Source organism: Ixodes scapularis, unplaced genomic scaffold (genome assembly GCF_016920785.2).
Source record: "Ixodes scapularis isolate PalLabHiFi unplaced genomic scaffold, ASM1692078v2 PGA_scaffold1__304_contigs__length_218370807, whole genome shotgun sequence".
Classification (NCBI taxonomy): Eukaryota; Metazoa; Arthropoda; class Arachnida; order Ixodida; family Ixodidae; genus Ixodes; species Ixodes scapularis.
The window spans coordinates 104,421,025-104,434,797 of record NW_024609846.1 but is presented as its reverse complement, the minus strand read 5'-3'; the positions used below and the strand labels follow the sequence as shown (position 1 = coordinate 104,434,797).

Genomic DNA, 13,773 nt, shown 5'->3' with positions numbered 1-13,773 from the left:
ATGGTCACTCTGGAAGATGAATGAAAGGTTGCTTGATAATGAGGACTTCAAAGAAAGGGTAAAGAAAATGATAGATGAACTCACACTGACGAAAGATGGGTGGTGCCAGAAATGGGAGTCATTTAAAGTTGAAATAAGAAAAATGGCCATCGAAATTTCCTCGGTCACAAGATTTTACGAGAAAGCTGAAGAAAGACGCCTGAATAGCGACATGCTATACCTACTCCAACTTGAGTGTCTCCATCCTGGGCAATACAAGAAAGAGATTAAAAACATAAAAACAAACTTCAAGATCATGACACGAGACGTTATGAAGGTGCTGCTGCAAGAACGCCAACTCTGCCAGTAATTGAAGCAGAACAACCAACGACACAATATTTACACGCGGAAAGGGAGTGCGCCAAAAAGAAATTAGTCTCCCTCCTACACGAAAATGGGACGCTCCTGACTGATGAAAGGGATATCGAAGACGCTTTTGTATTTCACTACGAACATCTTTTTTCACAAAAGTCCAGTCCTACACACCCAAGACAAGATGAAATAATATCTGCAGTACCTACCCTGCATAGTGATGTGACCATGAGCCTAAATGGGGCCCTGACGGTTGAAGAAATTGAAACTAACATCGTTGAGATGAAAAGTCGAAAGACTCCCGGTCCGGATGGTCTGCCGGCAAGTTTCTTTAAGAAATGGAAAAAAACAACTTGCACCAGTACTTCTTCGTGCATTCAACGAATCATATGAAAAAGGTGTCTTACCGCCATCGTTCCGAAAAGCACATACAATACTTATTCCGAAGTCGAAAGATCCAGACAAGCTACAGCAGATTGGTGACTACAGACCAATTAGCCTACTAAATTGTGACTATAAAATATTCACTTGCCTGCTCGCTGCTCGAATGCAAAGTGTGATATCCTCGGTTGTAGGAGACCACCAAACTTGCTCCATAAAAGGAAGAAATATCCAGACAAACCTTCATATTGTACGGTCTATATTAGAAATATGCGAAAGAACTTGTGAAACAGCTGCAATATTGCAAATTGATCTTTCAAAAGCTTTTGACAGGGTGGAACATCCTTTCCTTTTTGCTCTTCTGAAACATATAAAAGTAGGCGAAACAATTGAGAAAGGCGTGGGACTTTGTTACAATGATATTACGACTAAGTTGATTATGAACGGACCTCTCACAAAGACCATTCAGGTTCAACGCTCAGTGCGTCAGGGTGGCCCCCTCTCACCATTACTCTTCGACTTGTATTTGGAACTACTCTGCAGAAACATCATAAACAACAACACGGTTCAAGGTTTTCGTCTCCACGGTTGCGAGGTGAAAATTCTCGCATATGCAGACGATCTGGTGCTGGTGTGTTCTGATAAACCTAGCATAGTAAACGGAATGTCATGTGTTTCAGACTTCTGTGCCACGTCTGGTGCTGCCATTAACAATGAAAAAAAGTTGTGGCTCCCGGTGGGGGGAGTGGGAACAATGCCATCTAAATTTGTAGACATTACATGGTCAACAAGCAAACCGCAACTTTTAGGGGTACCTTTAAGTGCTATGGACAACCCAAAGTTTATGTGGGACAGCGTCGGAATGAGTGTTAAATCGGCTGCGCGTATGTGAAACATGAGGTACCTTTCGATCTTTGGTCGAGCTGCCGTTTGCAAGATCTTTTTCTTGTCGAAACCGACGTACCTCCTCCAGGTCCTACACTGTCCAAGGACGACGGTCAATATGTTCAATAGGATATTTGCCACATTTATTTGGATGTCTTCCTATGAACCGATGAGAAGATCTAATTTATTTCGTTCTATCGAAGATGGTGGTCTTGGCCTAGGTCATATTTTTGTGAGGCAATTAATTGCCAGGTGGAAGTTCTTCCAGAAACCACAACACCCATTCCTTGAAATTTGTAAGAAACTATTTTTGACAAACTACATTGAACCTAAGAACCGATTGCAGGTCCCGCACAATATCGGAAAGTTGCGGGGTTTTTATAAGGAAGTAGCAGACACCTTAGATTTCCTAAACGATAGATTTGATCAGGCCTTTCTAGAGTCATGCTCCAAAATAAGTCTAGTAAAGCAGCTATTAAGAACGTTGTTCCCTGAACCGATATATCGATTAAGCCCGTTCGACCCTCCACAAAACTGTAATATGGACCTAATGAAAAGAATTAAGAGAATGCCGATTCCGCCAAAATGCAAAACATTCTTCTTTCGCTTCCATTCGCGAACTGTGCCGGTGAAGGAGTGGCTTGAGTCCAGAGGCATTGAGGAAGCATGGTCCCTGGATTGCAGACTTTGCAAGACTACCGAGACATTTACACATGCTTTTGTAATTTGTGTAGACGCGTTTTTCTTTTGGGATGTTTTCAAAAGGACATTGAGGAAAGATTTCGAAGTGGAAGAGAAAATTCTTCGCTATTTACATTTTTCAGAGCAACTAGATAGTGTGCTAGACATGCTTGTCGTTCTAGGGCTTTACAGTCTATGGAAAACCAGAAAGGTTGACACAGAAGGAGGGGTTGCAAAGCCTTCATGGGTAAATTTCAAGAACATAGCTATACCAGTGGGCCAACGTATGGTTAAAGTTTGTGAAGATACGGAATGGAAAGAAGTTGTAAGTGATCTTAGCCGTTTCCCGGACATGATATAAAGCAAGCTCTCTAGCTTGCAGCGCAAGCTATGCAGAATGGATACCTATGCCAACAGCGTAATGTGGTTGGTGAAAAGTGTACGGATGACTCAAATGCTATGCGGTCTTCAGTGACAGTATGTAAATAGTTTGTATCATATTCCAAGTGAGTGAACCATTTGTACAGAGTAGTGTGTTCTGTAGATAACTGTAAATAAATGTCTTTTTACAAAAAAAAAAAAAAAAAAAAAAAAAAAAACTCCGTTTGTGGCGCAGGGGTAACGTGTCGGCCTGCGGAGCGAGAGGTCGCTGGTTCAACTCTCCCCGGGAGGCGGAAGAAAACTATTTTTTGTGTGTTTTCTTTATGTTTTTTTTTGTGTGTTTTTTGTGTTTTCTTTGTTTTTTGTGTTTCTTTGTGTTTTATTTTGTGTGTTCATTTATGTGTGTGTTTTTTGTGTGTTTTTGTGTTCTTTTTAATTTTTATTATATCTATGATGGTGGTGGTGGTGTTGAAAACTTTAATTCATTCTACAACCCCTGCGACGCTCCTTCGTTAACGACCGCCCTGGTCCAAAAGGGTTCTGGTGCAGCTGAATACTGAATAATGCTGGTTCTTCTACCTTTCGTGTCGCCTGTTTTAGTACCTTTCGTCACTCGACGTGTTTTCGCTCAAGAACTTTGAAGGTCGTCTGAACGACGAGACATATAAGGCTTTTCCTTAATAAAAAAATCACATCAACCCATTGACCACGCGGCTGCGGCCCATCATATATCATACGCGAGATTCAACGACAGCTTTTTTTTATCGCGACATAGCCTCAAATCGCCTATTTTGTAACGTGCAAAGTTGCGGAGCCTCCTCGACTTTGAGCTGCTTATTCAGCGAGGCGGTGGCGCATTCCCCCGACTATTTAACCTTCGAGCAAAGTAAAGCAAAGCAATGGCCGCGCGATCTGTTTGGAAGCTGAACTTAATTGCCGCCGCGACCGTCCGATGCGCACAGCGGTTGCGGGGCTCGGGGGGTGCCGTGTCTATAAAAAATAATGTGTCGACGAAAAGTCTGTCGACCTTCCGTTGGTAATGAAAGGCGTAGATGAAGCATATGCGAAACGATGGACCCTACCGTAAGTACGGTTTTCCACGGTGCGTGATTGCAGACGAACGCACAGTTGCCGGTGAATCGGGGACTCAGTGAGTAAAGACAAATCGCGTGAAATAGTTGTGTCAGCACCTCGCGAGGCCGCGACTCATCACATGCTGGCAAATATGTCGCGACCCATATATCAATTGTTATTAAACGCCTCTGACGGCGCCGTCGGAATACAGCGAGCAACAATTAATCAAACACTTTTGATAAACATTGTGCGCAAAAAAAGTCGCGACGGCCGCGAAATAAGGCGCTTTTGATGGAACCGATGTGAAACATAAAACTTCTGACGATTATTAGACCACCTCTAACGGCCCATCAAGAGTGTCCAACAGACCATTAGGCGCTGTCAGGAACTTCTGACGGACCATCTAAACGCATCTGATGGTCCATCAGGACAGTCGGATGGTCTGTCAGGAATGGGCTGATGGTCCATCAGACTTTCCTGATGCTCCATCAGGAAGCCTGATGGGCCATCAAAAAAGTCTAATCGTCCATCAGGAAAGTCATATGGTCCGTCAGGAATAGGCTGATGGTCCATCAGACTTCTTTGATGGTCCATCAGGAAACCTGATGGACGGTCAGAAAAGTCTGATGGACCATCAAGAAACTCTGATGATCCATCAGGAAAACCTGATGGTCTTTTCGATGCCAAGAAAAGTTGTCGCCGAGTATTCGCAATTTTCAGCGATGGTGGTACCGCTGCGTGAGAATCGCGCTAGCTAGCTCCTGGATGATCGGCTTTGCAATTAATGTGATTGCCTATACCTTGCTGTCTTGAAAAAGTAAAGTAAGGCTCTAATACTGTCCGTATATAGCAAAACTAGAATTACTTTCGCGTCGCAGACCCAGCCTCGTACTGCTGTTCTACGACGATCATCCAGATGACAGCCATTTTGTTAGGCACCCGTACGCCCCCTATAGGTCGTGAAAGTCGCGAATAGTTGCCCTATTCTCTGTCATTCCTTTCAAGGAGCATTTTTCTCTAACACCCGAAGAGCCCAAACCTTTGCGCACTGTCCGACAAAGGCCTGGACACCTAATCAGCAGAAGCGTCGGTAGTTGTGGAATGGCGCGAGCTTCCTAAATTGTGTACTTTCCCCAAAAAACGGGGGGTGGTGCCTCCTCGTAGGCTTATTCCCGAATAAACTCCCCAGAGGAAGGCAGCGAGGCATAGCGCGAGCTGTACCTGCTTTGCTCGAGGGTACACGAAACGTTCTGGGGCTTTGACAAGGCATTTGGAATTAACTATTTATTCCGGTCGTTTGTTGTTCACAATGGTCGAAGCTTACGATCTGACCTTGCTTGACGAAAGTACAAGGCTGTGGATCTGTTTGTTCAGTCCTGTTAGGTTTTAAAATGTGTTGACCTCACAGGTGACGTGTTTTTCGCCTTGTAGCCTATAAGCCGTTCACCCCTAGGCTGACAGTGCGGTTGAAGACGTGCTCGTTGGAACAGTCACACGTCTATCTTTAGCCACCTAACCACACTCTCGTTCATGCCCACGCGCAGAAAAAAGGACGGGTCAAGTGATTAAAAGGAGGTGTTTTATTAATTCTGGTTAGCTTGCAGCTCCCACCGCAGTGTCAGATTAGGGATGAACGAAGTATAGTATCGTCGTGATGACGCGACACCGTGAATCTGTCATGCCTGGAGTTCATAAGCCTTTGCCTTCCAGTGATGTCTACACGGAAGCTTTTTCCTTCGCCATTCCAGCCCTCCTTTGTGCGCCCGTTTGTCTCTTCGTACGAGGCTTTGCGTTCAGCTGGTCGTCGATTATTTCCTCTGATGCTCTTTCACACTTCCCCATGCTAACTAATTTTTCTATTTTTTAAAGCTTGCGAACGAATTTTCTAATTTAGGACAAAAGTAATTTCAAAAGTAATGAGTAATTTCCTCGAAATTACTCCGTGAAAGTAATTCATTACATTACTAAATTACTAGCCAAGAGAAGTAATTCATTACATTACTCATTACTCAAAAAATAATTTAATTACTGTAATTCCATTGCAGTAATGTCATTACTTCCATCTCTGGTCAGTTGGCAGCGCCCCTCGCGGTCGTTTCGGTGAAGGAGAGGAGGAAAGAAGGAGAGGGGCACGGCAGGACGCGCGCCGCTCTCATGACAGTCATCTTAGTACAGGAGGCGTTGTTCGGAGTTTATTTATTTCAGATATGAGACGTCGCTGACGTGCATTAGAACACTACTGAATGAATTTTATTGGATGTTCGTCTTTGTCAGTCTGAACCCTGGCGCGTGGCGCCAGGCCACTGCCGATACATCTTCCTTTCTCTAAACGAGCTGAACATTATTACGTTGTACAAAAGAAAACAACAACAAAAACACACACAATTACACACGTATAAACTCGAACGCGGCTGAGCATAGTCGCGTCACTCGAAGAAAAACTGTAGGGCTATACTATTTGTTGAAAGTCTTCATTACATGTCAGACGCACTGGTGCCTTAATCGTCCTTCTCGACCTACGAACTGCCAGTGCCGGAGGTTGGTCGGGTCATGTCGGTAGGCAAGCTTGACATGATGGCGAGACTGGAGGCATTACAGCTGACGACGTTTGAGGTGCTGACTCGCACTCAATTTCAGGACCTTGCTCGCGCATTCCTGTATTATCAAACTCTTGGGTTTGCTGAAAGTCCTCAGTAGTCTTCCTCAATGGCAATCGATTACGGCGTAACTCTCTTCCTTCCTCTGTCATTATCCGGTAGGACCTTGGTGCCACAGTTTGCTGGACTTGAGCTGGGTTGCTCCACCTTATGTCGGTTTGTAGGCGCACGATGTCTCCTCGTTGCAAGGGTGGGAGACTCCGACAGATCTTTGTGACCTGAACATGCTTGTGAATCACTGAAGAGGCGGGCACGCCAATGTCTGGAATTCGGCTTCTCAACCTCCGTCCCATTAGGAGTTCTGAAGGACATCACCCGTCTTCCAGGGGGGCTGTTAGGTAGTTCAGAAGCCCGATCCAGAAGTCCTCGCTTACATACTTGGTTTTCTTCAGTAACCCCTTGATTACTTGCACACCCTTTTCCGCCAAACCCTTTGACCTCAAGACCCGGGGGCTGGAAGTGACATGCGTAAAGTCATATAGATCGGCAAACTTCTTCAACTCTTGGGATGTAAATTGTGGGTTTCCGTCGGTGCACACCTGAAGCGAAATTCCACGTCTTGCAAATAGGCTTGACAATTTTTCTATCACCATTTTACTCGAAGTAGTCTGCAGAAATTTAACCTCTGGATAATTCGAGTAGGCGTCGTAGGCAACAAGATAACTTCTGCCCGCGTATTCACAAAGATTGACACCTACACGGGCCCAAGGCAGCCGAGGCGTTTCCCTATTGCATAGAAACTCTGAAGGTTGTTTATAGGCAAATGAGCCACATGTTTCGCATTTCGCGATCATGTTTTCAATGTCCGTGCTCATGCCAGGCCAGTACATTAAAAGCCTCGCTGAAACATTTTTTTCCTTAATGTTTTCGGGATTACAACTTTAGGTCCGCGCGTTACCATGGCTCGTACGCAAGAAAGTTCAGATGAATAAGAAGCCATTTGGCCTTCAACTGTGTTGCGTGCATGGAGATTTGTTTGGACTTTAAGCAATTCATCATCTTGCGCTGTCGCGGAAACTAGCCTCGACATCAGTGTGTTGCTTACGATGCTCGTTAACAGCATTTGCGTGGATAGACACGTCTTCGGCACAATTTCCTGTATCCGATTAAGGGGGCGTTCGTATGCGGGACAATGCGTCAGCAAGCAATAACTGCTTTCCAGGCACATACACGATGTTGCAATCGAATTGCATTAAGCTGAGGAAAAATCTCTGGAGCTGTGGCGGCATGTCACCAACATCCTTCTGTGCTATGGCCAACAAAGGACGATGGTCTGTTTGTACGGTTATACTGTGACCATATATGAATTCTCGAAAGCGCTCACAACCAAAAGTTATTCCCAGGTTTTTTTTTTCAATTTGGGTATATCTAGTTTCACTGTTCGAAAGTACACAGGACGCATAAGCCACAGGTCGCCAGTCTTTCTCATGTAATTGAAACAACGCCGACCCCAGGGCAAAACATGATGCATCAGTTGATATTTTCGATTTTTTCTTATAGGATCGAAAATGGCCAATATGGGAGCACTAGCTAACATGCCACACAGGTTCATCCACTCATTCTCATGCGCCCCATTCCAGTCAAAAACCCTCTCTTTCTTTGTCAAGTCACGTAAGTGACGAGTTTTGTCGGACAAGCAGGGCAGAAATTTTCCAAAATAGGTAACCACGCCCAACAAACGTTGTACATCCTTGTTACGCGTTGGACGACGCAGGTCTTTTACACACTGAACTAGAGTTGCATTAGGCTTAATGCCGTTTTTGTCTATCAGGTCTCCCAAATAATTAATTTGTTCAACCCCAAACATGCATTTGTCTAAGTTTAGTGTTAATCCTGCAGCTTCTGGAGCCTTCACGGCTGCTCTTAGTCTCATATCGTGCTCCCTGCGCGAGGAACCCCAGATAAGTACGTCGCCGATGTAGACACGTGCGCCTTGCTAGCCGTCAAATGCTTGGCTCATTGTTTTCTGAAACACCTCTGTTGCTGATGCAATACCAAACGGTTAACGCAAAAATCTATATCGCCCGAACGGCGTACCGAACGTACAGATCTTGGATGTCGCATCATCAAGAGGAATTTGATGAAAGCGAGCATTTGCGTCGAATTTACCGAAAACCTCAGCTCCGGCCAAGTCAGACTCAATGTCGTGACGTGGAAGCTCACGATGTTCTCGTTTTAAGCCTTGGTTTACATGACGGGGATCCATGCATATCCGTAAACGACCATTCTTTTTAAGCACTAAAACGAGAGGGTTCACCCAATCTGAAGGTTCGTCCATCTTGGTGATGATTCCCGCTGCTTCCATCAGCTCTAGCTCTTGGCAGACCAAGTTCTAGGCTGTATAAACATACACACAACCTAATATTGTTTTAGCAGCTCTCGCAGAGCATTTGGTACGCGCCTTGCGGGCTGAATATATGGCCGTGCATCCTCCTTTAGAGCCATCCTATAGTCTCGGTGCGACCATCCTAGTCCTTCAAACAACTGAGGAAACTCATTGGCAATCTGCTGTTTCAGGGTATCTGAAGTGGAGAGCTCATGCACACGTGAGACGAGCCCAAAAGCTTCGCTGGCTTGAAGTCCTAGAAGAGCTTTGCCTCTTTTGACAACAAAAAATGTAACTAGTTCTTGTTTACCTTGCATTTGTAAGAGCGGAGCCGCCGTGACAAAGTGTTGAATGGCACTTCCGCCGTAGTTTGTCAGCTGCATGTTACACGGACGCAACGTTTTCTTTTGACAGACTTTTGTGAATAAGGAATACGAAAGCAAGTTAGCTTGAGCTCCTGCATCAACCTTGAGATGCACGGAGTGCCCTTCCAACATTCCTTTTACAAACCAATAACTCTGGCTTGACACCTCTCCTATACTGATGTCTAGAATTTGAAAATCATCTTCTGGTTTTTTCTCGTCTCTTGAACTTTGGTGCTCCTCCTCTTGAACTATGTTTTTTTGCCAACAAAAGGCGGCGACATGATTTTTTTCCTGCAGATTCCGCAGGTTTTACCCTAGGCTGGGCATTTTCTCGGCTGGTGGGTGCTATTGCAGAAACCGCATCGACGAGTTTGTCTGTGCTTCTCATCGTTGTGTTGTTGGCCTAATTGTTTCTTGAGAACAGGGCCCACCTGGATACTAGGGTTTTCCCAAGCGCTGTTTTGCTTGGCACCCAGTTCTGGGGCCTTGCAGAAGTCGATAGTTTTGTCCAAGGTCAGCTCTTTTTCTCGAAGCAGGCGTTCCCGTAACTTGGTGTCTGCAGTTCCGTATGAAAGCTGGTCCCAAACCATGGCTTATTTAGGTCGCCGAAGTTACACGTCTGAGCCTTGAGCTGGACGTCCCGGAGAAATTGTTCAAAAGGCTCTTGTAGGGATGGCCGAAGGGGCTTTGCCGAAAGAACTCAGGGAATTGGCGGCGCGGTCACCCGAAGCGTCCTTCGGAGGCGCCCGATGTCTTGTCTTTCCCTTTGGCGGCAAGCGGAGGCCAGCTCCCGAAAGTGGAAGCAGATTTCCCCGCGTGGGAAGTAAACAAACCTCTCTTCGCGGGTGGTCGCCCTTGCCGCCGAGGTAATTGGGGAGGCGACCTTGTCAGGGCCATGTCGGCGACTTCGGGGGAGAGAGGGAGGTCCGGCCTCCCTTCGGAATGTCGGTGCGCCTTTTTGGAAAAAGTTGAGTCTGAACGAGCCCGTGCGCGGAGCAAGACGTTATTCTCCCGCGGTCCCGAGGGCTCCGCGTATTCTGTCTCGCGAGACAGAGACCTTGCCGTGCGCGGCAAGGGACTTGGCGCCGAGGCGCTATTGTTGGCGTTGGGTTGCCGCGGCATCAGCAGCGTGACAATTGTTTTGTCTTGTAAAAAGTTGTTCCTCGTTTGTAAATATATATTTATTTACTCATCAACGAGTCCTGAGCATCCCTGTGAGCACCGGGAACGAGCCACCCTCCAGCCAGCGCAGCACCCCACGATCGACGAGAAACATTACTGCTCTCCTTCCTGCTGATGTCGCGCTCGAAACACGTAATGCTCATATGTTTCATTTTTCTTCGGTGTGCAGTACTCTTCGAACTTACGAACGATCAAATCATAGTCTTCTTGCTCGTCAGGTGCGAGCTGAAACGTGTTGTAGACGTCAATCGCTTCCTGTCCAGCAACGTGCAGGAAAATTGCAGCCTTCTGAGCTTTCGTCTGCCCACTTGCTGTTGTTGATGTTGCTGCAGCAGTTGCCTTGAAGTAGAGCTCAATACGTTGCCGAAATTTTTTCCAATTCTCGGCCGCATTTTCCAAGAGGACGATATGCTCTGGAGGGGCAGGTGTTCCATCGTGCAGCAGATTTCCACGTTTAGGCTTTCGGCTTGAACGCTTCTGACACCATGTTTCAGATATGAGACGGCGCTGTCATGAATTTCTTTCTTAAAGGGACCATGAAATGACCTTTTTACTTTTTCCAGATAACTTTTACATTAAACCGTCAATGTTCACTGAATGCCGAACAGGCATCCGTTTTCGTCTCGGTTTATTAACCTCTACACAAAAAATTATTGAAGTATCGACTTTTTCATTCTCTCCAACTGACCGCAAAAGAAGCCGTGACGTAGACCGTTTCCGGAACCGGAAGTTCTCTCGGCAGTAGGAGAATGGGAGTGTTAGCGGCAACGAGTTGGGGTGCGCCGGTAGGTTTTACTGCGCTGATGTCACCGACGTATTTCCTGAATCGGCGCCTCTCATCGCCGCATCGCAGCTGAGCGAAATTCAATGAGATATGTTGCGCTACAGCGACAGCATGGGACTAGTCCCATACGCCGGTATGCCTGTTGGGAAGTGCAGCGAGTCTTCCGGTGAAGACTCCAGAAGTCAACCACCCCGTCATTGTTGGCAGAAGGGCCGGCCCGTGTCAGTCGTTTGCAAAGCGACGTAGATGGCGTTTTTCGCGGCCTCGGAGATGCAGGAGCGAGCCGACGTTAAAAAAGATACGTTTGAACTACGAGTGTCAGCAAGAGCCACGTAAATACCTGTTTACACTCGGAGCGGACGCGCGCGCTTGATGGAAGTGCTGTATTCGCGCTGTTTGTAAGCGCTTCGGGACCGTTCTTTTACGATTGCAACTCGATACTGACGCGACACTCGGCAAAGAAAGGTTGGACCGGGGTTGTACGTATACCTCCCACGAACTGTTATAGCTCGACAGTGACGTGCAGTCTGTCAGAATAAAAATGGCATACCAATAACAAAGTGTACATACCGTGTTACGAAGGTAATCCATACGGCGTTTATTTCAGCTCTATATCACACAAAACAAGAAGATAGAATCGACGAGAGTCCGTTTTCGACGAGTGTTCGTCAACACTGCCTCGGAAAACAAGGGGAAGAGATTGACCTCACCTCTTAATCTAGAATTGAGGTCAGTGATCAAACTATAATACGGGAAGGGTCCACAAGGGTCGCGCGGGCATATTCCACTTAGCACGCCAGCCGATCGTAGGCAGACGGTCTTGCGACGAAGCAACGCAGCGCCGAGTCGGAATGCCTGCTAGGCCTATACGCTTCGTCGGAGTCGGATCCAGCGTTCTTGTTCGTCGTGGTCTGTTTTAAGTACTGTTTTCTTGCTGCTTGAAGTCGGCACGCGCGGGAAGAACACGTAGAAAAATAAACGTTCAGTCAGTCAGAGTTTTGAGAGGAAGGAAAACAAAGAAAATAAATGTTCGTCGGTCGCCATCAATGGTCGCCGTCACCCAAGTAACTGTCGGCCCTGCCCTACTGCGCACGCGCAGTAGTTGCTTCGTTTACCACACGATAGATGGCGCTTGGCTCTCAGCATTATCAAATTTGGCAATTTTCGCCACACATCTCTAATTATGCTACAAAATGTGGATCTGAATATTATTTAACAAAACTTTTAGGAAACATTCGCCGGCTATTTATTGTTTACGATCGCGGTGCTGGTGAGGTAGGCTCTTACCCAATAGGCGACCTGGATTTGGCTGACGTGCTCCATTTCCGCGGATGCATCGTAGTGAACAGGCGAAGGAAGGAAGGCGCAAAAGAGTCCAGTTTTCTTTTAAAAGTTCTATAGCAAATAATTTTTTTTGGCTCCCTATTTTTGTGTTTTTGTGTTTCTTTTCACACCTTTTACGACGTTCGGTGGATGAAACTCGATTTTAAAATCATTTCATGGTCCCTTTAAGCCACGCTTTTGGTCGTCTGACAGGGGTATTATACCCCTGTCAGACGGGCTAGTTTAGTGTCACTACAAGCGAGTGCACTTCGCCCTTAGTGTCATTTCTGTAGTGTGGCACACGGCTCCTTCCGGAGGAACACACTTGGCTTGGAGCGAGTTTGAACTCACTTCAAATCAAATCAAATCAACTTTTATTTTCCATCACATGATGGGGGATACCAAGGGAAAAAGCTGCTCATATGCAGCTGGACGAGCCCCTGGCACCCCCACATGGCAGACAACACAACAAGAGATCATCTAATAAACAAATAAATCTAGAAAAACAATACAATGTGCATTTTTATACAATGTTAATAAATCATAGAATGTGCATTTTTTATAAAATATTAACGATGCTATTTTTATTAAGTGGAGTGATATTAATTTCTAGCGATGCGATATGATTTAGTAAGTGCGGAAGTGCATGTTTAATTCTTTGATGTCCAAAGTTCGTACGTGATCTTGGTATTTGCCATGGATGTATTTGACGAGTTTGATAAATTGGAATTTGCAAATGAAGTTCAGCGAGGTTCAGAAATGTTTCGGATTTACCTTTTAGGGCCGATTGGTACGTTAATATTAAGCGTTGACTGTAAAGTTTTGACACGTCGGTAATGGAAAATTTATCAAAGAGAGGCAGTGATGGTGAGGTCGTAGGAACATTGGCTATTGCACGAAGAGCTTTTTTCTGCAGCACGCGGAGCAAATTTAGGTTGGTTAAACCAGTGGATCCCCACATCAGATGCGCGTATCCTAAGACGGGGAAACATAATCATTTAAAATTTTGAAGTTTGATATTGGTAGGTAAAATGTTTCTATATTTGTTTATTACTCCAAGTATTTTTGAAAGTTTAGTACGAACATATTTAACATGTTCAGACCAGGACATGTTAAAGGATCGAGTGCGCGGCATCAATAGGAGTGTTTTAACAGTAAAACATAACACAGAAACCAAAAGCGTTGCGTTTTATTTAATAAAAAAAAAAAAAAAAAATTCGTGAAAGAGACGACGTGCAAAAAAAAAAAAAAAAAAATAGAGAAGTGGACTTGGAGTTAAGGGTGAGGAGGAGGAGGAGGATTTCCGTGAAGTAGTAGAGAGGACGGAGTTTGTCATGCGGGAAAAACGCCGACGATGTCCCGTCCGAAGAACAGAGGGAAACG

General features: G+C 45.6%; 2 pseudogenes; both read right to left on the bottom strand.

Moving 5' to 3' along the window:
• Positions 1–6,202: 6,202 nt before the first annotated feature.
• Positions 6,203–6,859, bottom strand: LOC115330209 (annotated as a pseudogene).
• Positions 6,860–12,949: 6,090 nt separating this feature from the next.
• Positions 12,950–13,525, bottom strand: LOC120836593 (annotated as a pseudogene).
• Positions 13,526–13,773: the final 248 nt, after the last annotated feature.